Source organism: Cetorhinus maximus, chromosome 14 (genome assembly GCF_964194155.1).
Source record: "Cetorhinus maximus chromosome 14, sCetMax3.hap1.1, whole genome shotgun sequence".
NCBI classification, from domain to species: domain Eukaryota; kingdom Metazoa; phylum Chordata; class Chondrichthyes; order Lamniformes; family Cetorhinidae; genus Cetorhinus; species Cetorhinus maximus.
The window spans coordinates 62,431,984-62,458,763 of record NC_135892.1 but is presented as its reverse complement, the minus strand read 5'-3'; the positions used below and the strand labels follow the sequence as shown (position 1 = coordinate 62,458,763).

Here is a 26,780-nt window from a genome sequence, read left to right as displayed (position 1 = left end):
TCTCTGATGTATTTTCCCTCCAAGGTTTAATAGAGGTTTCTAAAATTATGAACCATTTTGATAGTCTATTCCTGTTCAGCCTATTTCCCGAGTAGGGGAGTCATTGATGAGAGATCTTCAATGTAAGATTATTAACAAGAGTGCGGAAAGAGATTTGAAGAAATTTCTTTACCACAGGCAGAGCTGAGGCATGCATGATCTTGTCTTTTAAGGGAAAAAATGATTAAATATTTGAACCAGAGAAGTACTCAGGGGGATAAGACAAGAAGGGAGTGGTGGAAGTAGTTTGGGGCTGTTGTAGCACAAAGTCAGCACTGACATAATGATCCAAATACCCTCCTTCTGCACTAATACCCTCTGAGCTTTTGTAAGTGAGTAATTAATATTCATAGTTTTAGAATTTTTTAATATATTCAGTTCAGCAAATATTTCATTTTAACACACTGTAACTTCAGATTTTTCTGCAAGTATTATATTTGTATCCATAAAACAGAAACTCAGCTTATAATGTTCTGTGTGTCGAATTACCAGCCACTGTTTCCAGAACTGATTTCGTACAATTTCCATGTCATTCTTTTTTCATTTTGACACAAAATGTGACAATATCAAACACATGAATATATCTATAATTATTAACAGTGTCCAATTTCATACTTTTTTTGACACTAAATGTGACAATATCAAACATATGAATACATCTATAATTATTAACAGTTTCCAACTTCAGCCAGAAGTAACTATGTGTCCAGTGTTTCTTTAACTAATAATTTTTTGTCAAAAATAAACATAAGCAAAAAAAAATTCAATCATTTTGAAAAGGAGATCTACATTCAGAGAAAAGACAAGTGCACAGTTCTGTACCACTCTTAACCAGCTAATTTTCTAAGCATTGCTGATATATAATTATGCTATTGCAGCCATCTTCTTATTCATTGCTGTTTTCTCTTTCATGGGTAGCTCATTAAAAAAAAAGTGGAGAACAGAGTCTTTCTTCAGTAGAAACTTTCCCTAAAATCTGGCAGGAGTGGGCAAGAGAAGTGGATCCCTAGGTAGGCAGGGATCGGTCTTTGGCAACAAACTGCGAACCAAACAAAGATCTGCAGAGTCAGGTATTAGATGAAGAGAAACAGATTTTCAGCACATTCTGCCAGACAACAGCCAGAAGTCTGTTGATAGTTTGGCGACGTGGGGGTGGTGGGACAGTTGCATGGTGAAGTATAACCAATGCATTTTTACAAGCAATGCTCTGCCGGCAAAACTTTTCTTTGGGCTTAACCAACCAAGTTCAGGAAATAAGTTAATGCTCATTTTATTTGATTTTACTAGGGCAACGGAGTAGTAAAAAATGTCAATGGTTGTACTATATGACTATCCTATAATAATAGTAAAGATTGAAATACATAACATGTCTGGTAGCATCTGCGGAGGGAGAAACAGGGTTACTGAAAGGTCATTTACCTGAAATGCATCAGCTGCTGGATGATGCATAGCTCATCTCAACGACAGACAGGTGTCTAAATTACTTACTCACTTCAGGAAATATGAAAATTTTTCCTGACAATAGTGACAAACCACTGGAATTTCTTGGAGCCTTTGAAATGCCAGTCTCATTTAAAGACAAATGCTGTATTCTGTGTCATATCTGGAGAATGTGACATTCTTATCAGTTTCCAAACAGCAAAAGATCTGCACATGATTGCAGTCACACACGTGATCCCTAAGCAAATCACTAACGTTCTTGAATTGTATGCTGGCTGCTTCACCTGTGATGGCAAACTGAAAGATGTTACATGCAAGCTATAATGTGCCCCAGTCATGCATTGATGGTGATGAATCCCATTTCACATCAGGAAGCAGGCAAAGAAGGAACTTCAGCTCCTACTTGACTTTGACACTACTAAGAAAGTTGGGGATGAGTCTACCCTTTGGGTTTCATCGATACACGTCATCAAGAAACTCAAGAGCAAGATCCAAATTAGAATCGGCTTTGCTATGCGGTCACTAAACCAAGCCATACAATGAAAAAGACACTTAACACCGACATCAATGACATCATAGTGAAAGTGAATGGTGCTAAACACTTCGCTCAACTTGACTTCAATGTATACTACGATCAAATCAAGTTTGCAGAAAAATCAAGAAATCTTACAGTATTCTCCACTCACACGGAACTATTTTGATACAAGAAGCTCAAATTTAGAGTCAGTTGAGTGGCTGAGGTATTTCAGCACATGATTCAGGCTGCACTTCAAGGACTTGAAGGCACGCCGAAAACATCAATGATGACACTATTATCTACTGTCGCACTGAAGTGAACTTGAGACATGCCTACATGCATGGACACAATGCCTTGGAAAATGTAACCTCACCTTGAACAAAGGCAAGTGATTGTTCAACAAGACTAGAATCATTTTCTTTGTCATGTGTTCAGTGGTGAAGGAGTATTAGCTGATCCATGGAAAGTTGCAGCCATTGCAAATGTTGCAGATCCTACAAATGTACAGGAAGTCTGAAGTCTGCTAGGGCTCATCCCACCATGCACTGCAATCACTTCATTTCTGACCTTGCTATGTTAGCAGTCCCCCACATGATCTGACAAATAGAGACCAAATGGAAGTGGGCTAAACCGCAGACCGTACAGGAGATCAAACAATGGTTGTCAGTAAGTTGCACAAATGCTTATCTTGACCCTGAGAAAAATATCCAGATAGTCATGGATGCAAGCCCGGTTGGCTTAGGTGCAATTATTTTGCAGAAAGAGAAGACAGGTAACCCATTGATTGTTGCAATGGCAAGCAGTTTGCTAACACCTGTAGTGCAATGTTATTTGTAAACAGAGAGAGAAGCACTCTCAATCACATTGGGTATCTTACACTTTCACTTCTCCTTGTATGGAGGTGAGTTTGAAGCAATGACCGACCATAGACCACTGGAAAACGTATTTAACAATCCGCAAAACAAACACTGGAATGGAATGTTGAATACGCAAACTACAAGGGCACGAGTTCCGTGTTGAGTATCAGCCAGGCAACTTCAGTGCAGCTGACTATCTTTCACGACATCCATTGCCAACAGTCAGTCCTACTTGTTGTAAGGGAAAGGTTGCCGAACATCACCTTAACTACGTAAGGCTAAGTGCAGTGCCAAGGTCACTAAAACTAGATGACATCAATGTGGCAACAAAACAAGATGAGACTTTACAACTACATATCTCAGCTATGGAATCATGAAACCGAAAAGACATGATCAAACAGAGTGTCTACAAACAAAATTATTCACACACTACAAAACTTTCACAATGTTCAAAATTAGCTCATCATTACAACCATATCTGATCTCGTACAACTACATTCCCATTCCACACTCACTGAGGGAATGTGTTGTCGATATAGCACATGAAGGTCTCCATGGAACTGTCAAAATCAAACAACTCTTTAAAGAAAAGCTTTGTTCCCAGGAATTAACTGCATGGTGGAGCACAAAATCAATCAGTGTCTGCCATTTCAAACAACCACAATGTCAAAGTTTTGTGATCCTCTTAAGATATCGGAGTCACCTCCAGCTACACTCATCTTTGCATATCCCATGCGCACACATCTTCCTGAGCTATGTGTTTGATGTACGCAAACACAATTGAGAACAGAAGAATTAAATGAGAGTAAAGGCAGGGCGAAATATGAAATTTGGAGCTACACCACTAAAGCCAGGAGATAAAGTGATTGTAAAAGGGATGGTCATGTTGGAAACCAAACAACCGCTTATGACATCCAGTCATTTGTTGTGACCAACACAAAAGGATCAATGATCATTACTCAGTGCAGTTCGCAAGTCATCACATGAAATGCGTCATTCTCCAAAGCACCGAAAACATCATTCGAAAGCATCGAATCCGAATCCAACATCGGCATCTCAGGTGAAAAACATGAGTCAAATGAGACAATACTAGATGTTAGGCAATATCCTACTCGTAAGAGAAAACATCCACCATACTTAAGTGATTATATTATGAAGGGAACTACTTTCAGTTGGTGAACAAATCTTTCATCTCAATGTATATAACTAAGTGCATTGTCAAATTAATACAAAAGTTTGAATATGTAATAGTGTTAATGTTGAAGTTGAATGCTTAAATTTGTTGTTTACACTTCTTGAAACAACCCATTGAAACATGCTATGCCTCTCAATTACATAAGGGGGGGTGTAGTGTATTGAAAATTGCATTTTGCATTTTATCCACTTGAGGCTACCATACACACATGTACCAGCAGAGGGAGTCCAAGAGAGAAAGAAGGATCCATGTTTAACAGCACATACAGCAGTTCTGTTTCTTTTTGAATGTGGTTGAATCCCTGGGTACAGCAGTAGCCACAGGCCATCCTCAGGAAAGAATCACCCCGACATTGGTGACCCAGCTGCAAGGGCCTTTTTTATTTTAAATTTGAAAAAGTTGATAAGAGTGTGCCATCATCTTGGGAATGCTGACCTTCCAGTTTTAAAAGCCTGCCCTGCATCCTTAATTGGAAGCTGAGCCCATCCGCTAGCCATTAATTAGTTCATTCATGGAAAATCACAGTAGAGTGACTATTTCCCATACAGTGCAGACTTCTGACCCTCATTTAAGCCTGGTGGCAGGATCCTGAAGTTTGCAGGAAAATCCTGCCCTAAATTTAGAGCCTAGAAACAACAATTATCCACCACCAGCAATGCATAATGTGCAATGGCATATGCTGATCCAGGCTTGTTCCGCTCCGTGGTCCCTGACCAAATAATGCAAACATGAACAAAACTCATTGAAAACAAAAGGAATTTTTCAAGCAATGTAACATTTTTATTGCAAATATTCAAATGAGGATTACACACTATTCTGATAAACATACAAACATATGAATTAGGAGCAGGTGGAGCTCAGCCCTTCAAGCCTGCTTCACCATTCAATAAGATCATGGCTGATCTGATTTTAACTTCAACTCCACATCCCAGCCTACCCTCGATGATGTTTCGCTCCCTTGCTTATCAAGAATCTATCTACCTCTGCCTCAAAAAATATTCAAAGATTCTGCCTCCACCACCTTTTGAAGAAAAGTTCCAAAGACTCATGACCCTCAGAGAAAATTTCTCCTCATCTCTGTTTAAAAATAAGGGGTCGGCCATTTAAAACAGTGACCCCTAGTTCTAGATTCTCCCACAAGAACGTACCAGGTGTGAATACATTTTGCTTCCTTCACTTCTATTTAGGCAGGAAGGATGCGAATTTTTCACTGTGGCTCAGTTGGTAGCACTCTCACCCCTGATTCACAAGGAGCTGAATTTTACACCAGGGTTGAGGTCCACACCTCACCCACCATCACCCCCACCTCAACCACTCCACCACCTCCCTATCCCCCCACACCCTCCCCCCTTCCCCAGTGAAAGGTAGGGGGCAAGCCTGCGTCCACTTAGCCCGCAGTTATTAAACAGCCATTGGGTCATTTATTGCCTTGGGGCAAGCTTTCTACCACCATTGGGGAGAAAGTTCTGTCTCTGAGTGTTTCCAGCCAATCAAAAGGCCAGCAGCTCTCTGGTCTTGGCAGCGCCATCAGGTGGTCACTGCTGGGACTGAAGGCAGTCCACAAGAGTAGCGAGTTGCGATGGAGCCCGGACAAAGTCTGAGATTTCGCCCAGACCAGGATGGCAGACAGGCCTGACTGGGGGGATGGGTGGTGGGGGTGGACAGGGCAGGTGGGAAAAGGAAATGCTGGGGGTGTAATACATTGGGTGGAGCCTCCAATGGCATAGGGGCCCAGGAAAGGAGGCACCCTCTCTTGTCTGGCCATCAGGTTTTACCTGCTGTGCTGGACACTTGGCACCAATCTCTCTGCCCCATGGTAAAATCCTAGCGGAGAAGGGAGGAGGCCCCTAAGTGACCATTAATTGTACACTTAAGGGTCTCAACTGGCCCGTGGATGAGTGGGATGCCCGACACCTTCCTTGCCATTGGTAAAAATTGCAGCATAGGTAGCAGGTAGGTGCCAAGAATAGTACTGCTGGCATGGCGACCAATTTTACAGCCACCCACCGCCCACCACATGCCTGCCATCCCACCCCTGGCAGGGGGTGGGGTGGGGGGGGGGGTGGAGCTGTAAAGTTTCACTCAAAGTTCCAGGTGGAAGCTCTATTCTGGAACCTGAGCATAAAAAATCAAAAGCAATAGTCCAGTCTTAAGTGACATTTAAGAAGTATTTGGATGTGAACTTGCAATGCCACGGCATACAAGGCTATGGGCCTAGTGCTGAAAAATGGGATTAGAATAGTTAGGTACTTGTTCAACCGGCGCAGACTCAATGGGCTGAAGGGCCTTTTTCTGTGCTGTAGACCTCTATGTCTCTATGGCCAGAAATTTCTCCCCATCGGGGGGAACCCAATTTGCGCCCCCAATCGGGGATGCGCTGCCATTTTATGTGGGCAGGCTAATTAAGGCCTGCCCAGCGTGATGCTCCCCCAGAAACGCTGAGCGCTCCCTGTGCGGGAGAGATTCCCTGAAAGGTTCCCGGTGCTCTTTCGCGCATGCGCACAGAAGAGCGCAGAGATCTCCCCAAGGCACAAAGGTGCCTAAGGGAGATTTGTTTCAGTGCTAAAGTTTTAAATAAAGGTTTTTAACACTTTTAAAACATGTCCCCTCATGTGACACTATCACATGAGCTGGGACATGTCAAAGAATAAATGTATTCATTTTTATTAGATTTCAAAACACTTCATGAAACCTCATCCTGCCCGTGGATGAGGTTTCATGAAAAATGCAAAGGGCGCCTGGGCTCTTCGCCTGCCCGCCAACCTTAAGGTTGGATGGGCAGCTCATTAAATTTAATTAATTAGGTTTCAAATGGCCTTAATAGGCCGTTGACAGTTCGGCAGGCGCAAAGCTGACATGGCTGCGCACCTGCCGAACTGAAAATCTAAATGACACGCGATGACGGCGGGATGCCTGCCCGACGTCACCGCGCATCATTTTACGCGTCGGCAAGCGGGCCCCGCTCCCGCTCGCCGACAGGAAAATTCTTACCTATGCATGCATTACTGAAGGAGTGCTGCACTGGGTGCCACCTTTCAGATGAAACAACAAGCCCAGGCTCCATTTATATCCATTTCAAAGACCAGCCAGGGTGTTATCCCCATTGTCCTGGCCAATGTTTATCCCTCAATCAATCACACACAAAAAAACAGATTATCTGGTCATTATCACATTACTGTTTGTGGGAGTTTGTGTGAATTGGCTGCTGCATTTCCTGCACATTACAACAGTGACAACACTTCAAAAAGTACTTAATTGGCTATAAAGCGCTTTGAGATGCCTGCTAGCCATGAAAGTTGCTATATAAATGCAAGTCTTTCTTTCTTTATCTGTGTAGCAGCATGAACAATAGAGGTGGTGGCATAGTGGTATTGCCTCAGGGTAATGCTCTGAGCACCTGGGTTCGAATCCCACCACGGCAGATGGCAGATGGTGAAATTGGAATTCAATTAAAATTTGGAATTAAAAGCCTAATGATGACCATGAAACAATTGGCATAAAAACCGATCTGCTTCACTAATGTCCTTCAGGGAAGGAAATCTGCCATCCTCACCTGGGCTGACCTACATGTGACTCCAGACCCACAGCAACGTGGTTACTCTTAAATGTCCTCTGAATGAGGGCAATTAAGGATGGGCAATAAATGCTGGCCTAGCCAGTGGCGCCCACATCCCATGAAAGAATAAAAAAAACTCTTAAATCTGACATTTATACAGAAATCAAATTGCAGTCTTTTAATTTTTGCCTGATTATTCACAAGTGCAATCAAATCTAAATCTTCTGATGTGACATATTCTTTTTATGTAGCCTTTAGTGGGGAGGGAGAGGAGGAAGACTGATGGCTTCTTGAGAAATGTACCAGTCCAGTCTTCTAACATGATGTACAAGACTTAAAATTCTATTCGCCAAAGTGTTTCCACAAAATATACCTTACAAGAATGCTAATGGCCAAAATGATTTACCAATTCATGCATCATTAAGTCTCTATTCACTTTCCCAGTTGCTTTAATAATGCAAATAGAGACCTTTCTTTAATATATATTAGAATGGCCACACATGATTTTCGACATTTTGCAAAGTAGATGGCCCAGATAATCCAGCTGCGTTCCAACTGCTGGGATTCTCAGCTCAAACATGAGCCTCATTGCACTCTTGCCTAGTGACAACTCAGAAATATTTCTGATTTCCCTTTTCTTCTGCTTTACAGTTTCTGGAAAATTCTCCATCTGCTTCTCAAAACTGTTTCCAGGCTCCAACTGTCTGCTTCTGTGAGAAAACACACAAATAAACCCAAAACCAAAACATACTTCCTTGCAATCTATCCCCCACATCAATGTGGCACACCTGGGATGTCCCGGATATAGATTTAACCTTTGATCTGAAAACTATCTGGATACCTCTAGACCTTCCCTTGTCTACACATTGCTTTCAAACCTTTGATCTGGGACCCACATGAATAAGTTAAACCCCTTATGAAGATAATTGTAGACACCTTGTCTCTAGTAAGATTCAGACTCAAACCTATTGTTCACTGCTTTCCTACTTCCAACTCTGACCTTATTAAAAAAACACAGGCCAGCCTTTGAATTGCAATTACTTTAGGTCTACTTATCAACCTCTCACCAGGTGCTTCCAATATCTTACATTTAAACTTCAATCCCCACTAAAAATTAGACTCCTAAAACTTGAGAAACATGAAATTGTACATTTTTGCAACACTATAATCAGAAGTGTGCCAAAAAAGAGACAGTATTCCCAAACTGACATTCGCAATCACCTCAAAAATCTGATCACGTTCGTTCAGCCTAAAATTGCTACACTCACTGAATCAAATAAATACAACAAACATCAATAAAAAGTGAATGCGTAACACGTAATCAAAACATAAAACTGTCAAAAATATCATCAGGAAGATATAATAATTCTCATGCTTTTGGAATTTATTGTAAAATAGTAGTATCTGTGTCTGTATGTGAAGGATTTCCCCCTTGTCGGGCGGGCGCAGCGGGTAGGCCCGGGAGCAACTGCATAACGGTCCGCTGCCCACGATTTCATGCTAGCTGGCCAATTAACGGCCAGTCAGCGTGAATCACGCAACGCTGCCTAGGTAGGGTGGGGGAGGGGAGCTGAGGAGGGCAGGCACGTGGATGCGCTCAATGAAAACTCCCTGAAGGCACAGAGCTGCCTCAGGGAGCTGAAGATTTTTAACATTAAAAATAATTATTTCAAAAATAAGGAAAACATGTCCCCTCATGAGACTCTGTCATATGAGCAGGGACATGTTAAAGATGAGTTTTACAAATTTTCATTGTTTTTTTTTAATTTACTGTCTGAAACCTCATCTCGCCCATGGACGAGGTTTTGTTAAAAATGTAAAGGCAGCCTGGCCTATTTGCCCACCCACCAACTGAACAGTTGGACGGGTAGCGAAAAATTCGATTTAATGAACTGATTAAGGGCTTCAATAGGCATCTTGTCGGCAGGCCGCTGCCACCTCTTGTGCGCGCCCGCCGAACGAAATGTTGTGAGAGTGCGCGATGACTTCGGGATGGTTGCCCGACGTCATTGCACAGTATTTTACTCCTGTTCGGGTTGGGCACACGCTCGCCCAATGACGGAAAATTTTGTGTGTGTGAGAGAGGGAAAGAGAGAGAGAGAGAGAAAGAGAAAGAGAGAGACTTAATTGGATTAAAAACAGCTGGTCTGAAGGCTTTGCTGTAAACATGGTAAACATGGGGGATGTTCAGAATGCAAGGTGTAAAAGGACATTTGCATTTTTAAATAAACGAGACTAGATTGTTTTCAAAGGAGGGGTGAAATGTGTAACCTAGCCAGGTGAAGTTCAGAAAAAATGGGCAGCATCTTCCAGTTGGCAAGCAGGGGGCAGGGCCCACTTGCCAACGTGTAAAATGACGCAGGGTGATCTTGGGTGTGCATCCTGACGTCACCCCGCGTCATTTAGATTTTCAGTTCGGTGGGCCATGCCTGCCGAACTGTAAAAGGCCTATTAAGGCCATTAAAAAGGTACTTAACAATGGACCTGCCCGTTCAACCTTAAGGTTGGCAGGCAGGACGGGAGCCCTGGCGGGCTTCTGAAAAAACATGAAACCTCATCCACGGGCGGGATGAGGTTTCATGAGGGTATTAAAATTTTTATAAGATGTTTGTATAAAAGAAATTGACATGTCCCAGCTCATATGACAGTGCCACATGAGGGGACATGTCAGTAATTTTTTCCCCCTTCTTTACTGAAACTTTCAAACCTGAGCCGATCTCCCTGAGGCAGCACTTTGCCTCGGAGATCGGTGCACTCTTTCGCACGCGTGCCTGGCTCAGGGAATTCCCCCCCGCCCACACAGGGTGCGCACAGCGCTTCCTGGCGGACGTCACGCTGGGCGGGCCTTAATTGGCTCGCCCACATAAAATGGCGGCGAACCAGCCAGCTCACACCCGCTCCTGCACATCCACCCCGACAGGGAGAAGATCCTGTCCAACGTGTTTATTTTTCCTAAGGATTACTGGCAAAATGGGTACTATGCTAAATTTTTATGATCAGAAAGGTAAAGTCCAAAGTCATAGTGAACCAATGGGTATTTGCATTCAAAGGGGAAAATATATATAAAGGAGCAAAGGCTGTGTGTAAGGGCAGGCCTTTTAAGATCTAACAAGTGTGAAAATCCTTCAGTATCTATGCCTCAAGCGCTGTTTTCAAAGAACTGAAGTTAAGAAAGCTTGCGTTCAACTGGTTCAGGGTGTTGTGCGTCACTTTGCCTGGGTCTTTTAAAATCTATGTGTCTTATTGTTGCCTTAATGAAAGTGTAACTGGGAGTCAAATTAAGTAGGGGATTTAGAAGTTACCATAGTAGTAATTCGAAGATCTATGTATGTGTTTAAAATAATTTCTTTTATTAATAAGTGTTTAATCTAGTTTTGTAAAAACCTATAAGACTTGGTGGCCTTATTATGACTGAATTCAAGGCACCCATCTCCAAATTTATACAAATTGCAAAACAAGTTTTGGAGTTGTTTCAAGTTTCCCTTTGGGCTTTGAACAACTCAGCATTTACCATTGGCTGTGCCATAACAGTATCTACCATATCAAATCAGCCCATTCTGCACACCTTGTTAACAGTACATGGGTCCCCCATTCAGAGCCTGTTCTAATGGTATACTTTCATTTTAGCTTGTGGGTAAATTAGGAATGTTCCATAATAGCGCTGCCGCTATTTCCACTTTAATATGGTTACCAAGCATGTTCAGTCTTTTTAAAAACTGCCACTTCACCGCTTCCTTCGCCAACCCTCCCACTTCGTTGCCTCTCCACAAACTCCTCCCGACCGAGTCACCACCTCTTTCTGATCCTCCCACTCGCCGCCTCCCTCCTTTACCCTCCTGACTCACCAATTCTCTTACTTGGTGATTCTCCTGACTCACCGACCCTCCCACTCACCACCTCTCCTGACTCGCTGCCTCCCTCCACAAGCCTCCCTTTCGCCGCCTTCCTACCCAACCCTCCCTCTCGCCACCTCTCTCCTCAACCCTCCCGCTCACTACTTCCTTGACATTCCCACCCCCTCTCTACCACTTGCAGCTCGTCTCGCTCCCTCACTTTTGCTGGCGCTCACCAGAGCCCCCAGTCACAGTGAGGGCTCGGGAGAAGAAAGCACAAAGGGAGACGGAGTGGGTGGGTTGGCGAGCAGGAGGGAAGCAGCGAGCAGGGAGATTGGGAACAGAAGCGGCGAGAGGGAGGGTCCAGAAGGGAAACAGCAAGCGGGAGAGTCAGGAAGGGAAGCGGAAAGTGGGAGGGAAACCGCGAGCAGGAGGAAAGTGGCAAACAGGAGGGTCTGAGAGGGAAGGGGCAAGCGAGAGCATATGGAAGGGAAGTGGCAAGCTGGAGAGTCGGGAGAGGCAGTGAGCTGGTGGTAATTTGAAAGAGTTAGTAGTGCAACCTTTTAAGAATTAATAAATTATTAAGAGTTATTAAGAGGATTTTGGGCCAGATAAATTCAAGGCAATCAACAGATTTTTAATGTACGGGTCAGGAAATTGACATACCTTTAATACATCTTTCCTCATGGGAAAGTGATTTTTGTTTAGCACTTTTTTTTAAGTATGCCATTTTTAGGAACAAATTAGGAGTGCTAAACAAGGTATTGCTGCTTTGCAAACAAGAGAATATTCTGCATGTGATACATAAACATAGCAAAGCAATATTAACCCATGAGAAGTCAGGGGAGTGTGAGAGGCTAGAAGAGTGTGCAGTTTAATCTCAGTGGGGATGTTTGGGGCTTAATATTGACAACTTGGTTGATATGTCTTACGTCATTTTAGCTGTTCTATATTAGGAGCCTTTTAAAGTTGTTTATTTAGTGCGTTTAAAAGTGAGCTCACCTGAGGAATGTGGTAAATAGTTAACTGGCTACAAAAAAAAATGGAATCAGCTTTTGTCTAGTATTTTTCTTCCCCTCTAGGTGTTGTTATTTTGTAAAACTCTGGTGGAAAGTGGTCCTCCTCACGCCCACTTTTCAGGCATAAAACTGAGTAACAAGAACTAACTGTGAATACAACTTTCCAAGCCCATTATGTGCTAGAGGTATGGACACCAACATATTGGCTAAGGCGGCTACCCAACTGTCCTGCTGAAACAAATGAGGGACCGTGTCAATTTTCAGGAATACCTTGATTAAACAGATATGGAAACATGGCAGGCATATGAGATTAGAATGTTGGCTAATATGGAGGATCAACACAAACATTGACTGATTGGATCAAAGTGCCTAGATTTCTGCAACAATCTCTGTACAACTTTGTATGAATCTTGCTGCTAGCTATTTCACATCTAATGAGCCTGCCCATTTATGATGATAAAAAAAATGCTGTTTAGTTTGACTGACCATATAACGATAGACATATAATCAAAGCTATTTAACTATTTGCCACCACATGCGCATGTATTAGAAAGAAAGTTAAGGCTGCTGCAGACACTGCATTGATGACCACTAACATGCCAATACATTTCACATCAACCTTGCCACCTGAGGCCTTTCATGCCCATCTTCCTTGTCAGATATAGGTGTAGTCAACTTTCCTTCCCCAGACCATCTAGCAACCCAACAGATGAGGTACATTTTTTTTCCTGTTAGCCTCACACCATTTACTCTGTCTCCACAAACTTATTACCAGTCCAGTTCTGTACTGAAAGGATGAATGCCTTTCAATGAATTGTGACCTGATTCCTTCTTGTACCATGCTTTCAGGCTCAGGGAACAGGATCAATCACCCTGAGAAAAAAGATTATTCAGATCATTTAGCTTGCTCTATTAAGGATCTTTTTTTAAATCTCTCACTTGCCTTAGTGCCAAACCATATCCTTCAATGGCAGTAAAAGATTAAGTAAGCACGGTGTTTCATTACAGTAAACAAGTTTTTAATTTTTGATCAATACCAGCCAGATTTTAGACTGCACATATTCAATGGGAGATAAAATTACAAGTGTTTTGCATTCTGTTAGTGAGGCTCAGCAAGATAAAATGATCCTCCATGACTACCATTTTATAATTCAATTATAGAAAGCAATATAGCAGTTTGTAATGACAGCAGAAATAAATCAAAACAATGCCACTTAGTACTCTTTCATCTATTTATTGCCTGCAACACAACAAGAGATGGCACTAGAGATGATGGTGGTACAAAATTATGTGCATTATGTATGGCTATTTGGCTTGCTACGCACAATAAACACAGTCTGTGACCACTCACTACTAATTGTTATGTACAATTGAAACTCATGTGGTAATGTTTATTGTTTTCTAAATAAACAGACAGATACTTACAGCATCTAAAATCAAGTTAATGTGGATTAGCTGATGTCATGAAAACCAGGTTCGGTACAGACACAATAACCAATTTCGATTTTTTAAAATGCAATTGCCTTAGATTAAACCTAGATCAGGATTATTCAAGATCTACAGTTTTACAGTTTTAGACATTTGGGGAGTTATTTAAAAGTATGGTATTATCCCTGTAACTCTTTACAGCTATCAAAGCATTATTACTCATGTTTTATTTATTGCTAGGCAGTTACTTGCAAAAATCCCTGAAGAACAATCAATGACCAATTATATAGTATTCATTCCTGTCTCTTCTGAAGCTGGACAAAAGTGTACACAATCCAATGAAGCATAAAAAGGAGGACTTGAAGATTAGAGTTTTTTTGATCTTTAATTGCTCGAGCACATACTCCATGAAGCCCACTAAAATTAAATTATTTTATAGTAAACCTATTTCTATTCCCTTATATCATAACTATTTATAAAGAAGCCCTACTATTTTTTGTGAAGTGGAAAAAGATGAATAATCTGTAAACCCATCAGATAAAAATATTTATTACGTTTTTTGAAGTTTTTATCCACTTCCACAATTTGTCATTATAGTGAAGCTTAAAGTGCTATAATTAAATGATTAAAAGTATTCAAAAACTAATTAAAGCAGTATGAAGCATAGATTGAATTCCCATCTCTGTCACAGCTATTTATTCACTGCTGCATATCTGTTCAGTGCTGGTTTGAAAGGTTCCATATTACTACAAACACAAAACCCAAATATGTTGATTTAGCTCTGCTGTGTTCACTAATAGGACAGAATTTTAACTAACTAGTGGAGACGGATTTGAGTGCAAGTGGGGTTAAATTCCTGAAAAACGCTTGCTTGTTGGAAACCTGGCACAATCCTCTCACGTCCAGCTTTTACTGGGGCAACTGGGAACCCCCTTGGGTATGTAGTGTCTCGTTTAAATATGTTAAGAGCTAATTATTCCTGACTTGAATTCAGAATTATTGCTCAAACAGCCAGCAAATGGATTTCATGCGCTGTTTGAAACTTGCCAGAGTCAACAAGTGAGAATACAGCAGGTATTCATTGCTCTGTGAAATTGCCAGGATGGGAAATGTAAATGTGCTTTCACTACTTTACAGGTACAACCTTTAAAAGTTAATTTGCCTATCTTGGACTTTACTCATCTTGATCTGAACTGCCCTGTAGTCAACCTTCACTGCAGCATGGGAGCAATTTATGCAGCTCCACCTTGGATCTCTGATGAGGAGCAGCAACACCAACACCAGTAGCATCCAGAGCAGTAGGAACAAAATCATCAGCTTCTGCCTTTTTCTCTTGTCACATGCTGCTTCACAGGACAGAGGGAATGGACACAGAGCTCCAGCATGCAGGGACGGACCCCCCTAACACAGGTTAGTGCAAGCAGAGGATCAGCTTTCTTGACATGATGGAGCTGCAGTGCCTCAGAAGGTTCAGGCTTTCAAGCCAGGTCGTTCCTGACATCTGCAGCCACCTGGTACAAGTCCTCCTTCCCAGTGGACAAGGTGGACAAGCAATGCCAATGGCTGTCAAGGTCACCACAGCTCTGAATATTTTCCGCCTCCGGCTGCTTCCAAGGATATGCTGGTTAACATTCACAAGATTTCATTATCAGTTGCCCAGAAGTGCATCTCCCAGGTAATGAATGCCATGTTGTCCAGGGCTGTCACTTGTGCCAACTTTACTACTGATGTGAACAGTCACAACAGCAAGTTCTCACCTTTGCTAAAATGACTCAATGCCTGCAGGTACAGAGAATCACAGACTGCATGTATGTGGCATTCAAGGAGCTCTCAAGTCGACCAACAAACAGCCTCATCAAGTGGAAGGGATTCCAACTCCATCAATATTCAGCTGGTATGTAAACGCCAGAAAGCAATCATGCATATCCATGCAATGCATCCTGGAAGCTGCCATGATGCCTTCATTTTGTGCCAGTCACATCTCTGACATGTCTTTGCATCTCCAGGGTCAGGGAGTTGCTCCTTGAAGACAAGGGCTAAGGACCTGACTGACAACATCTGTGAGGAGCTCTACCACAGATGCAAAGGAAGTACAACCGGAACCACAAGACCAGAAGGGGAATCACTGAGAAAGCTACTGGGTTGCTAAAAATATGATTTAGGTGCTTGACCTTGGGGTGCTCTTCAGTTTGTACCAGCGAGGGTTTCCAGAATAGTAGCTGTCTGCTGTATTCCTTGCACAACATGGTGCTGCGGAGGGGACTAGAGCTGCAGAGAAGGAAGGTGAGGACCACTCTGCACCCTCAGAGGAGTAGGAGGCGCCTGATGTGTCCAGGCTACCTGCAGCTGCTCACCTGGCTGTCAGAGAAGCCTGTGACGGACTCATCCAAGCATAGTTCAGATAACCTGAGCGTATGAAACCTTATGCCACACTGTAACACATGTTATTCCCAGAGTCCAAAATTCCTCCAACTCATTCACAACCTCTGTTCATCTTCCACCCTGGTCATACCATTCTTCTCAAGAATAAAGCCCATTTGGAACGTGGTTCACAACAGTGGAGAGAACTGAACAACGGGGGCTTGAAGGAAAGTGCATGGTTCATTTACATTTTGTAATACATTAACACTTTGATATGTTTATAATCACACAAATGAATCCCTCTGTGCCATTAAAAAGTCACAATTTTCAATTTCCAGTTACATCTAATCCAACACCGATGTCTTCAGCAGTTAGAGGCACATTCCTTGTTACCCTGTTCTGACAGTGGAGATACCTCAGTATCTTGATTTTGGAACCATGAAGGACCTACCAGGGACTGTCCCACCTGCACAGGGGAAAATCCTATCTTTGGGGTAGGAGGCAGCATGTGGGTGCTAACTGGGAGGAGGGGCGGAGAGACAAGGGGGCAAAGGGTGAGAACTGGGAATATCTCAAGCAGAGGCCCCTCTTCAACATGCTCTTTCTCAATCTTTCTTCTCACAGGACACCCACACATCCCTGCCAGCTGGAGAGCACTTTGCTCAGTGAGACGCTGAATGGTCAAAGTGAGACTTTCCACCATCTGTTTAAAGTAGCAGACTGAGTGTGCAGCCCATCGGCCAGAGTCAGCCTACAGTCAGCTGCCTGCCATGCTTGATTATCCATGCAGGTGGCCACTCTTTCCATAGAGGTGAACATCTGCACCATCATGACGAGACATCATGGCACTCATGTTTGAGATGCACTCTTTCAAGTTCTCTCCAGTATGCAGTACTTCTGGAAATGCTGGTAGAACCTCACACACGCTGTTGTTGCCCACTGGAGGACATCCTCCAGTTCTCTGTCTCTTCCTGGAGTTATCTATTTTCCTGTCCTGCAAAGGAGGGAAAACAGAGAGTGATGAGTGAGGAAAATGGATTGTGTGGATAGGAGGGCATGACAATATTCGTGGACATTGACTGTTTGCCATGGGCTTAATATTGCACTAAGATTAGGGTGAGTGTCAGTGTTGGCTGTTTAGTTTGGAACATGAGGAGGTGCTTCAAGAGAGAGGAGTGAGTGCAGCTGCAGGCCAACGGAGGTCTACGATGGCTCAGCCATGTTCATTGGAATGATGATGGCCATTTACCCAAAGAGCCACTGTGCAGTGAACTGGCTACAGTGTCACGATCTAATGGCATTTATGCCTCCGCAACAAGGACACTTGCAAGCGAGGTATGAAAATGGCAAACATTGACACAGACAATTGGGAGACAAACATCAATGGCTAGGGCCTCGTGAGACTGATTGTTCAGCAAGGCATTGAAAGAGGTGACGAGAAACAGAAAGCTCAGTTGGCTGAGGAGGGAGAAAACAGGGGCCAGCAAATCCTGCACCTTCTCAGCCCACCATCTTCACCTGCAGCAAGTAGGGGTTGGAATGCCAAGCCAGATTGGGGCTCCTGCGCCAGATGAGGCAATGTTTAACAGAGGTGACCACCAAGGTGCAAACCACCATCTCATGAAACAAAAGACTGCCAGAAGCACAATATGTTGGTCTGAGGAGTGTTGTGCAGGATAATTCTGGGAAAGGTAGAGTGTGGGGGTTGTGCATGAAAGTGGGGCACCACCCATCTTCCTTGCTGTCATGAGGCCAATGAACCTTTTGAGGCACTGAATCCAAGTTCAAGGGGCCACACTCTGCTGCTCACTTCCTCGACCACTTCCGTCCATTTTTGATTGTTTTGAGAGGCTGGCCTCTTCCTCCCATCTGCAGGAAACAGCGCTTCTCTGAGAGTCCTCACAGCCCACAGCAGGACCTCCAGAAAAGTATCAAAGCATCCCCACATCTTGATTCCATTCCTGTGGTTGCTGAAGCCTCAAGTTTCAATGTAGAATCCAGTCAATCTGACCCCTGTTGGGATCCCTTTATTTAGAAACTTCATGCCCACACGCTGCAATTGGTCGAGAAACCCAGGTCAGAAGCAGGATGCTAATGCTGTGACCTAGTTAAACAGCCACAGCAAAGTCCACGCCCCAAAATGTCAATTTCCCAACACCATCCCGCACTCGACCAGGCAACCGCTGTGAGCAAAACTGTACGATCAAAAACCAGCTTACAGGGTAGAATTTTCTCTCCGTTGGGTGGGGGGGGCTGTGCGGGGGTGGGCGCGGACCCGATCGGCACCCCCATTTTAAAAGACGTGCACCCAGGAGTGTTGTGTGCCCCCTGCGCGGGTGGGGGGGGGGATGGGGTTGCCTGAGTCGGGAGTGCACCCTTTTGCGCATGGGCGCAAAAATCTCCCTGGGGCATAGAGGTGCCTCAGGGAGATAAGTTTTAAGTTTTAAAAGGTTAATAAAGTGTAGAATTAATTTTTATGACATGTCCCCTCATGTGAAACTGCCACTGAGCTGGGACATGTGGATTAAGGTTAATAAAAATGTGTGTGAAAATTTAAAATCATTCATGAAATCTCATCCCGCCTGTGAATGAGGTTCCAAGAAAAATGCAAAGGCTGCCTGAGCTCTTCACTTGCCTGCCAACCTTAAGATTGGACAGGTAGCTCAGGTAATTGCTTAATTGCCTTTTTAAATAGCCTTAATAGGCCTTTGACAGTTTGGCGGGCACACAGCCGAGTCAGCTGCGCGCCCATTGAACTGAAAATCTAAATGACGCACGGTGACATCGGGACGCACGCCCAACGTTACCCTGCGTCATTTTACGCCTCAGTGAGCAGGTCCCAACCCCGAGCCGAAGATTCAGGCCATAGTTTCTGAAAAATAGCTGTAATGGAGAGGTAACATGGGAGTTGGACATTTGCTCAATTTCTGCTCCTGTACAGCACTGCACCCAAACCTTCTCTTTGACTTTTTGGGTGGTAGTACCTGAAGAGGATGCAGAAATGTAAATTTTATGCAACTGAATTTCAGAGAGCTTTGCACCCAAAATTCCTCTAATAACACCTGTTGCAGATCAGGGACAGATACCCCGTTAAATCCTGGAACAATTGGCTCCAGAGCTGCTGTTTCAGTGCTATCATGTTTAAATAACAGACTGGTATTGACCAGATAAGTCTTCATCTTTTTTTCTTTTTTTATATTAGTTTTTGCTGCTTGAATACTTGCTGTGTGTGCCATTTGCATTTTACACTTTGTAATGGCAGCCACATTCAAAGAAGTCCAACATTCCCCCTTCTCCCTTTTGCAAAATGGCTTATTTGGATACAGATGATGGCAAACAACCAAAGATCCCCTTGATAGCTTTAGAAGTAATTTGCCTGGCCCTCTCACGAGTCATTGACAAATATTTCTCTACTGGCAGGTCCCGTCCCTACGCTGTGCCACTTTGAATAAAAAGATAAGCCTCACAGTTAAACCAGCATTCTCCTCCAATTACTGTACCATTATTCTTCATACCTACATTTGTTTTCCCTGTTTCTCCACTACTACTCAGCACTGCAGTGCCACTCTTTTACCAACTCCCTTGGAGGGAAATGCAGCGATACCTAGCTGCTGCTCAGGGTGCTGCTGTCATTTTAGCCAGGCAATGGAAGTGTGAAGATATTGAGAGCACTTGTTCTGTTTGACTAAAGAGTAAGATCACAGAAATGAAAAATCACAACTCTTGTGGCTATAAATAATTTCAGCATTCACAAATATTCATCTGCAGCTGTCACTTCTAATATTTGATGTTCCAAGCACGATGACAATTCAAAAGGTTGCTCTTTCAATTATAAGGCATCCACTGTGCATGCCCCTTTAAGATAACAAATGCCTTTAAGTTTCAGGATGCACTCAGATATCTCTTCATGAATGTGACTACTACTCTATCCCTAAGTAATCTGATGTGCATTTGAGATTTGCCTGTAGAATTCAAATGAGGCCTTAGAGGAGGTTTGGAAACTTAGCTCTTGGTCACTGCGAGGTGCACTTTTGGTGCACTCCACACTAATTGCTCCTGACTGGGCCAGGAAGGAAAGACTGGCCTAGTTATTTTATCCTAAAATAACTCTAACTGGGACTAATTTATCAAAACATTATCAATAAAATTTTACAAGAAATTCTACAATAGCTTTCACAAGTAATTTGAAGTAGCCTTCCTTTCCTGAATCATAATCGTAAAATATAATTCAGGAAAATCTGGGACCAAAATTTCAGATATTATCTACAGTCTTCAGATACCTTGCAGTATTACACAATATTAAAAGTAATTATATGTATAAATACATTTCATAGAACTAAACCAATATATGGTCAGTAAACTATAAAGTCATGGGGCAGAATTCTTACCTCGAAGGGCGGGTGGGCCCCACCGGCTCGGCGGCGGGCTGGCGGGCAACCGAACTCTGCTACCGAAACGGGGCCTGCCGCCAATTTGAGTGTGCGGGCCAATTAAGGCCCATCCAGTGGCCTGCCCGACAGGAAGCGCTATGCACATCCTGTGAAGGGGGGGGGGGGGGTGGCGGGGGAGGGAATCCCCATTTGTCAAAGTGCACTCATCCGTGCATGCGCGCGAAAGAGTGTACTGCTTTCTGAGGCAAAGTCCTGTCTCAGGGAGATTCACGAGAGGCAAGTAAACTCTAAAAATAGATAAATATTAAAATTATTAACATGTCCCCCTCATGTGACAATGTCAAATGAGATGGGACATGTTAATAATAAACACATAAAATGTATTAAAGTTTTAAAAAACTGACATGAAACTTCATCCCGCCAGTGGATGAAGTTTCGTTAATAATCTGGAGCCCGCTGGGGCTCCTGGCCTACCCGCCAGCCTTAAGCTTGGGCGGGCAGGGTGTTTAATAATGTTAATTGGCCATTGACAGGTCGGCGGGCGGACAACTGATTTCGCTGTCCGCCCGCCTTCGTGAATACTTAAAGGGACCGTGATGACGTCGGGGGTTCCTCCCAACGTCATCCCATGTCATTTTCCCCTCGGTAAGCGGGCCCCGCCCCCAAATCGCTGAGGGGAAAATCCTGGCCACGGTTTTCCAGTTCATGTGCCGTGAATGCCATATTCTCCCCCGAGTGTCCTCCCTACTTGTCCTGATGCTACTGCCTGTTGCAGTGGTATCCATAGTTGCTCTGAAACTGTGTTTCGTCCAAGTTGCCAATTATCATGAGTGATCCTAAATAGCGAACAATGGCAGACTCGCTCACTGCAGGATGAATCACACAGCTGAGCTGATTCTGTCTTCAACCAAAGCTAGACATGTGTGTGTTCCTGCAGGGGGTCACTGGATAATGATTGGGACTGGAAATCATGTGGAGAATTTTCTCCCCGTCAGTGGGGGTTGGACGGGAGCAGGTGGGCACGCAGCCGATTTACGTGGGTGGGTCAATTAAGGCCTGCCCAGCGTGATGTGCATCCGGAAGCGCTAAGCACTCCCTGTGCGGGCGGGGGAAGTAGGCTGAGTCGGGGCCTGCGCTCTTTTGCACATGCACGCAAAAGAGCGCAGAAATCTCCTGAGGCACAGAGCTGCCTCAGGGAGATTAGTTTGATTTTTAAAAAAATTTTAATAAAGAAAAAAAAATTTAAGACATGTCCCCTCATGTGACAGTGTCACATGAGCTGGGCATGCCAATAAACTTTAATAAAAACTTTCATTCGATTTGCGAACACTTCATGAAACCTCATCCCGCCCGTGGATGAGGTTTCATGATAAATGCGAAAGCCGCCTGGGCTCTTCGCCTGCCCGCCAACCTTAAAGTTGGACGGGCAGCTCCATTAAGTAATTAAATTACTATTTAAATGTCCTTAAAAGGCCTTTGACAGTTTGGCAGGTGTGCAGCCGACTCCGGTGCACGTCCGCCGAACTGAAAATCGGAATGATGTGTGGTGACGTTGGGAAGCACACTCAATGTCACCGCGCGTCATTTTACACGTTGACGAGCAGGGCCCGCCCCCGCTAGCCGACCCGAAGATGCTGGCCCATTTTGTTTTACCCAACATTAATACAGTGGTGCTAAGGCCAATTGGAGCATCCCAAAATTTTCCCAGAAAGGTCAGCTAACACGGAACAAAGCAGAGCCATACAACAAACAAATTTAGGGCATTCTGATCTGGAAGGCTCAGCAATACACTAGATGATGCCTTTATTCACTTGTGCATCAAGGATGTATGCAGAATTCTTAATGTTTTAGGATGTCTAAGCTTCTTGAACTATTTCACATCAAATAACTCCAGTTTATAAAATATGATAACTCACTCTTGCCTAATTAATTGTCAAACTCCTGGGGGCCAATCTACCTCTCCCAGTGCTGTATAAGAACAATTAGCAGGGAGCACTGTGAATGAGTACTTCACTGGGAGCAAGACTTGAGTGCCTGAAGTTATAATCTAGCCTACATTAAATAAAGGAGACATAGAGAAAACTGGAAGTCTGGGCATATCCTAAAGGCACTGGTACCAATTACAGGACAGGCACAAATAGAATCCCACAGTAGAGTCAGAAGAATATTTTGCAGGTAAGGTGCTTTAGGATATTTTTCTATGTTAAAGGTGCTGTATAAATGTAGTTACTGTTGTTAATATCTGGAAATGCTTTTATGAAGAACATTGGGAAGAATTTCCCTGTCGGCGAGTGGGGGCATGGCCCGCTCGCCAATGCATAAAATGACGCGGAATGACGTCGGGTGGAACTCCCGACGTCATCCTGCGTCATTTGCATTTTCATGTCGGCAGGGGCGCAGCCAAGTCAGCTGTGCGCCCACCATCGGCCTATTAAGGCCATTCAAAAAACAATTAAACCAATTAGTGGACCTGCCTGTCCAACCTTAAGGTTGGCGGGCAGGTCGGGAGCGCTGGCGGCCACCTGAAAAAGCATGAAACCTCATCCACAGACGGGATGAGGTACCATGACTGAATTTAAAAATTAAGATTCACTTTTATTTAAAGTTATGTCCATGTCCCAACTCATGTGACATTGTCACATGAGGGGACATGGATGGTAAATGAAATTTTCGACAGAATAGCTTTTCACTTTGGGAGCTGATCTCCCTGAGGCAGCACTTAGTCTCAGGGAAACCGGAGTGCTCCTTCACATGCATGAGCAAAGGAGCACACTTCCGCATTTGGCATTCCCCCCCACCCCCCCCCACCCACCACCTGCACAGGGAGCGCATAGCACCTCCATGCAGACGTCACACTGTGCGGGCCTTAATTGGCCCACCCACGAAAAATGGCAGCAGGCCCCCAATCGGGGTTGCTAATCGGAGGGCCACCAGCCCACGCCCACTCCCGCACTCCCTCCTCCCTCCCCCCACCACACCCCCACAATGGGGGGGAAAATGTTGCCCATTAATTTTTAAAGCAATCTATTTATATAGAAACTGTAAATTCTAAACTGATGGCTTGTGTCTTTATGTAAAAGTTATATTTCCTGTTAATCAGTGCAAGCTGTGGATGGGATGGCAGCAGTATCCCAAGCAGAAATCTGGGAGCCGAAAAGAGGGTACTGCACTGTTGTGCCATTAAGACAACTAAGTTGTGAAGGTATCAAAGATGTAAGGTAGAGCCAGGATTGTCATAGAACATCTGCACTGGCTCAGTCAAGTATTTGAAAAATTTAATGCTGAATGCTTGAAAGACAGATGTCAGCTTTTGGGATGTTCTTGCCTGTATCAATGATAAAGTTGAGAGCAGAGTGTGGAAGCTAGTGATAGATCAGAAACTTCTGGTGTACTGTGTACATGTTTGTGCATGATGGAATGCCACAACCATCTGGATTAAGAATTGAGAACCCCGATGTAAGAATTGAAAAATCCTTGAATTGAAACAGCTGTTGGAATAACAGGCCAATCTCATTTTACAAGACTCTGATATTGAGGGATATAAACAAGAAATTGTTTTGTTGAAATCGGAGTTACAAAATGCAAGGGGAGCTTTGAGAGAGTATACTAATGAGCAAAAGATAGCAGCAGACCACTCAACCTGTCAGCTCAAATATATAAGCTGGGAGGCAAGCTAGGAAGGCAAAATGCAGTGGCTTCTGCAGTTATGAGGGGGGAGCCCACCCTTGACCTCCCTCTGTACCCAGAAATAGAACCCTGCTGGGGAGAGATTTCAGAGTAGGAAAATGAAGGGATTAATGTAGCGTAACGGGTTAATGGAATAGTTATGGTAATGAGTGATGTAGGCTACATTGTAACAGCGACATCAGTAGTCATGTGCCAGAGGCTATATGCAGCAGACCGAGCAGGCAGCACTCAGGGCAGATGAGCCTATTCAGTAGCTGTTATGACACAGCCTTTCGGTAAAGCTGAGTTATTTAAAAAATTCCAGAGGGAAACTTTAAATAACTGTCATAACCTATATTTTTAAGTGGTATGTTTGAGATGCAACTCTAAATTCAGGAATCAGACCACCAGTTATCGGGAGGCTTTATATTAAACTAAATGAAAGATTTTATTAATTTACCCAAGTTAAATATATACACATGGCTACAAATTATTACTATCATAACTTTTAACAAATTCCCAAACTAATCTCCATTAAGGCAACAGCAACCCGTAGACTTAATCAGGCACCAGGCAAAGCATTTTCACCTTACTGATTCAAAATGAGGTTCTGTTCACTTTGGTTTCTGTGGAGACAGTTGTAGGCTTACAGCTACTTTGATCTTACATTGCCTCTGCCCCACATATACAAAACAGCTATCCTTATATCTAGCACAGCTCATTGAATTCTCATTGTATCACCAGTCTCTTCTAACAATAAATTCCCTTTCATAGTACCAATTTTATTAGTAATATAAACATATTGCCTGGTCTCTGCTAGCTGGGTGCCAGATTTCACTCGCCTTCTTGAATGCGCTACTCAAAAAATGAAAATGCATTCTACCTCTCCTACATCTCAAATACACATCAGAGCACCCAGACTGGCTGGTTTTAATCCAATTAAGACACAGCCACAGACTAAACCTCTATTTTGAAAGAAAAACGTTTTCCAATAATATTATATACATTGATAGCTTGACAGTAGCCGACCTTGTATATATTCTACAGAGTGCAAATAAAACAGTTTGACGTAACTACCTAAGTCAGTCTACCGTCTCTCTAGGCAAGATACACCACATCGCTTGTATATGAAGCAACTGACTCTCCCTCTGAGCCGGCCTGTACAACTCCTCCATCTCCCTTTGCCCCTCTAGCCATGTATTCCCTCCTTCCCTCTGTTAAAACATCAGCTCCCCTCTCATCAGTATCTTGAGATACCCATGAAGCAATAAGTGAGAAAGAACTGATTGTTCCTTTGTGCAAACTTGTGTCAGGGAGTTAGGAACAGTTAAAGGCAGTCACCTCCTTGAAATGAATAAGTAGTGGGGAATACATCAGGCGGGTCGCTTGGAATTGGAAAACAGGGATTTAGAAAGGCTAGGAGAGAAAATGTTTAAGCTGCAAATCTGTATTTGTGTATGGATGTGATTTGTAAGGTCTTTAACCCTTTGTTGTCTGTTTTTTAATGTTGAAAGCATGAGCTTAGTCATTCAGACTCGAAACATTGACTGTATTCCTCTCCGCAGATGCTGTCAGACCTGCTGAGTTTTTCCAGGTATTTTTGTTTTTGTTCTAGCTTGTTACTAGATCTATCTACATATCTATGTACATAAAAGTCTTCATGTAAGCAATATGAATGTGATTGTTGAGCTCCTTAAACTTAAAACAAGGAAAATGAGTTAGAACATTATTTTTAGTTTGGAATGGGTGTTGCCCTTTTAAAATCTTGTCTGAAGCCTTGAGTTGTTTGGCAGAAATCTAATTGCAAATTATTCAAAACATCCTTGCTGTTGAAGTCCCGCAAATGCACAGTGAAACTTTTAGTTATAATGTCGAGACATATGTGGGAGTCTTTAATTCTGGATAAAATCACATTCCAGATGAAAAGACAGACACATATAATGCTTAGCAGTTTTATATTTTAAATGTTCAGTCGTGAGAATCAACAATTGCTTCTTGTTAATGGTTGTACCAGAGAAAGAAAATTTTGGGGAAAAAAAACTCTTACAAAAAGGAAGGTTTTGGGAACAAGTAAAGTTAAATCTAAGATGCAGAATGTTTTCTTCTGGATTTAATGTTAGTAAAGATTCTTTTTTGCTGTTATTTTGTTGGCAGTTTTTTATTCTTTCACGTGTTATGGCACAGCTGATGGTAAATGCTGAGTTGTTCAAATCCCAAAGGGAAACTTGAAACAACTGCTACAACTTGTTTTGCAATTTGTATAAATTTTGAGATGCATGCCTTGAATTCAGTAGTAATGAGACCACCAAGTCTTTATAGGTTTCTTAGCAAACTAAATTACATCTTTATTAATAGAAGAAATTAATTTAAATACATACTTGGATCTATAAATTACTGCTATGATAACTTCTAAATCCCCTAATCAATCTAACTGCCAGTTACACTTTTGTTAAGGCAAAAGTAAGACACACAGGGCAG

The 26,780-nt window shown here is 43.1% G+C and overlaps 1 protein-coding gene across 1 annotated transcript in view; it reads right to left on the bottom strand.

The window, feature by feature from the left end:
* Nucleotides 1–26,780, bottom strand: part of nrxn1a (neurexin 1a) — a 1,849,731-nt gene that overhangs the window by 1,498,338 nt on the left and 324,613 nt on the right. The gene's annotated exons all lie outside the window — the stretch shown is intronic.